The sequence below is a fragment of the Palaemon carinicauda genome, chromosome 18 (assembly GCF_036898095.1).
Source record: "Palaemon carinicauda isolate YSFRI2023 chromosome 18, ASM3689809v2, whole genome shotgun sequence".
Lineage (NCBI taxonomy): Eukaryota > Metazoa > Arthropoda > Malacostraca > Decapoda > Palaemonidae > Palaemon > Palaemon carinicauda.
The window spans coordinates 110,606,176-110,610,306 of NC_090742.1; positions in this window are offsets into that span (position 1 = coordinate 110,606,176).

The window sequence follows — 4,131 nt, forward strand, 5'->3', positions numbered from 1 at the left end:
CTCTTTAGTTCCTTTAGTGTCTACAGCCTCACCTTCCTTGTGAGACAAGGATATGGGGTTTGGGGTAGCCTACAGGTCTACCTGCTGAGTCATCAGCAGCCATTGCCTGGCTCTCCCTGGTCCTAGCTTGGGTGGAGAAGGGTCTTGAACGCTAATCATATGTATATATAGTCAGTGTCTAGGGTATTGTCCTGCTTCCTGGACAATGTCCCTTTAAACGGATTCAGATTAATAATCTTGATTAGATTCTTTAAAAGAGGGAAAATATGCTGAACTACTGTTATATGATGGTTGATTTCTTCATTTCGTTCTCTTATCTATTTATATTTCATTGCTTTTCATAAAAAGTTTATGCATCGTGCCTCATACTTCAATTTTACTGTTAAGTAAAATTTCAGTTTATCTCATTCTTTAATTCTCCTTGAAAGTTCTTCGTTCAAGCGAGGACAACGGCCCAGAAATTCAAAATTGAATAGAGAATCGAGTGTCTGAAGTTAATTGGCATTTACTCTGAAAGTTTCGGAGCAAATGCCAGCTATCGTCAGAAATTTTAATGAAGTTCAAACGGATAAGCTGCTGCTGAATAAGACTTTGAAACTCCAATAGCCCAAGTTTGCTTCTGATGCTCTATCTCTGAAAGGTTGCAACACTTGTGTAAAATCGTTTCATTATTACCGACATATTTCCAAGGGAATTCTCGACAATGTTTAATATATTTTTTAAGGGAAATTCTCGACAATGTTTTATATTTTTCTAAAGGGAATTCTCGACAATGTTTTATATTTTTTAAGGGAATTCTCGACAATGTGTTATATATATATATATATATATATATATATATATATATATATATATATATATATATATATATATATACATATATATATATATATATATATATATATATATATATATATATTAAGGGAATTCTCGACAGTGTTTTATATTTTTTTCCTAGTATTACCGGAACATTCCTTCGAGTTTTTTTTAAATGATTTTATATATATATATATATATATATATATATATATATATATATATATATATATATATTATATATATATATATATATATATACAGTATATATACATATATAAAGAGAAGGAACGCCAAATACTAATGTAAGTTTCTTGGTTTTTTTTTCAGTATTACCGGAAACTACCTTCGAATTCTTTTTTAAATGATTTTTTTTATTTATATAGAGAGATGGAATACCAAATATCATTGTAAATTTCTTGTTACTGACATTCCATTACTAATCCTCGGTGAGGATTTCCTCTCACATTTCTAACTCCTGGTTGATGATTTTACCAGCCATCCCTCACCTTGACTAGTCAAACTAGTGAAATCTAGACAAGGAATAAAATCAACCGAAAGGGAATGGATGTGTAAGAACAAGTTTTTTTTTCTTATTGACAATTGTGAAGGTATTACCACTTCTAAATACTGTTTTCTGATGCTGTATAATCCACAACAACCAAAGGAAGGCTTACGATTATCATTCAATTCCCAGACCTTCGAAGCAGATGAAAAATGTATGACGAATAAAGCCGATCTATTCAACATTTGACTGACTGGTCTGGATTTGATTCCAAGGTATGGACTTCCATCAATTTTACCTTATTTATTCAAAATCAACGAAAATTAATGTTCGTACTACACATACAGTATATATACACACACACACACACACACACACACACACACACACACACACATATATATATATATATATATATATATATATATATATATATATATATATATACATATATATATATATACATATATGAATATATATATATATATATATATATATATATATATATATATATATATGAATATATATATATATATATATATATATATATATATATATATATATATATATATATATATATATATATATATATATAATATATATATATAGATATTATTACTTGCTAAGCTACAACCCTAGTTGGAAAAGCAAGATGCTACAATCCCAAGGGCTCCAACAGGGAAAATAGCCCAGAGAGGAAAGGAAATAAGGAAAGACTACAAGAAGTTTAAGAACAATGACAACATTAAAATAAAAATTTCATATATAAACTATAAAAACTTGAAAATAATAAGAGGAATAGAAACAAGATAGAATAGTGTGCCCGAGTGTACCCTCAAGCATGAGAACTCTAACCCAAGACAGTGGAAGACCATGGTACAGAGGCTATGGCACTACCCAAAAATAGAGAAAAATGGTTTGATTTTGGAGTGTCCTCCTCTTAGAAGAGCTGCTTACCATAGCTAAAGTCTCTTCTACCCTTACCAAGAGGAAAGTGGCCACTGAACAATTGCAACAGTTAACCTCTTGAGAGAAGAATTGTTTGAAAATTTCTGTGTTGTCAAGTGTATGAGGAAAGAATAGGCCCAACTATTCCGTGTATGTGTAGACAAAGATGAAATAAGCCGTAACCAGAGAGAGGGAACCAATATGGTAATTTCTGGCCAGTCAGAGGACAAATGTGTGTGTATATATATATATATATATATATATATATATATATATATATATATATATATATATATATATATTGTATATACATACATACATATATATACATATATATACACACACACACACATATATATATTATATATATATAATCATCATCAGCCATTGCTGTAGGACAAAGGCCTCAGACATGTCCTTCCACTCTCGTGTGTTTATGGCCTATCAATGGCAGTTTAAACACGCAAATTTTCTTAGTTCGTCAATCCAAAGACTTCTCTTTCTTCCCCTGCTTCTTTTGCAATCTCTAAATACCCATTCTGTTATTGTTAGTGTATGTATATTACCTGTCATTTTAATTATATGACCTACCCATGCCCATTTCTTATTTTCACATATTGTTAGAATATCCTCTACTTTAGTTTGCTTTCGTATTCATGTTGCTCTTTTTCTGTCACTTAGAGTTATCCCCCATCATTATTCTTTCCATAGCACTGAGTTGAAAGTAGCTTATGTTCTAAGGTTTTAATAATATATATATATATATATATATATATATATATATATATATATATATATATATATATATACTGTATATATATATATATATATATATATATATATATATATATATATATATATATATATATATATATATAGCTAAAATATCATATTAAAGTTAGGTTTATCTTTATATAAAAAGAACTATTGCTGGTAACATCTACACCAACGCACGGCATTTTTCTCGACATATGAGATGGAGACGAGAAAAAGCCACCATCACTGATATGAGAGAGAGAGAGAGAGAGAGAGAGAGAGAGAGAGAGAGAGAGAGAGAGAGAGAGAGAGAGAGAAAGCCACCAGCACTGATGAGAGAGAGAGAGAGAGAGAGAGAGAGAGAGAGAGAGAGAGAGAGAGAGATCTGATACCTTAGTATGGATATGAGATTACCCAAGATAGAACATCATTAGGTACGCTTGAGGTAATGGCAGAAGTGGAATAAATTGGATCTGTTTCAGGCTTACTTGTGTTATTTGACATTTGGGTGGAATATGTAATTTCCTCTCCTTTTCTATGCTCTACATTTATTATCTCCCCTTCGCTTTTCTCCTCTCACCTTTTCTAAAATGTTCCCTTTCCCTCTCTCATTCCTTCCTGTTTTTCATGTTGTTTTCATGTCTCATTATCATCATCATCATTATTATTATTATTATTATTATTATTATTATTATTATTATTATTATTATTATTAGTAGTAGTAGTAGTAGTAGTAGTAGTAGTAGTAGTAGTAGTAGTAGTAGTTTTATTATTATTATTACTAGTTACGCTACAACACTAGTTGGAAAAGCAGGATGCTATTGGCCCAAGGGGTCCACCAAGGAAAAAGAGCCCAGTGAGGAAAGGAAATAAGGAAATAAATAACTTACAAGAGAAGTAATGAACGACTAAAATAAAATATTACAAGAAAAGTAACATTAAAATAGACCTTTCATATATAAACTATAAAAAACTTAAAAATACAAGAGAAAGAGAAATAAGATAGAATATTATGCCTGAGTGCACCCTCAAGCAAGACAACTCTACCCCAAGCCAGCGGAAGACCATATTCTCAATATTATAATTGTTAATATTATTTATCATTA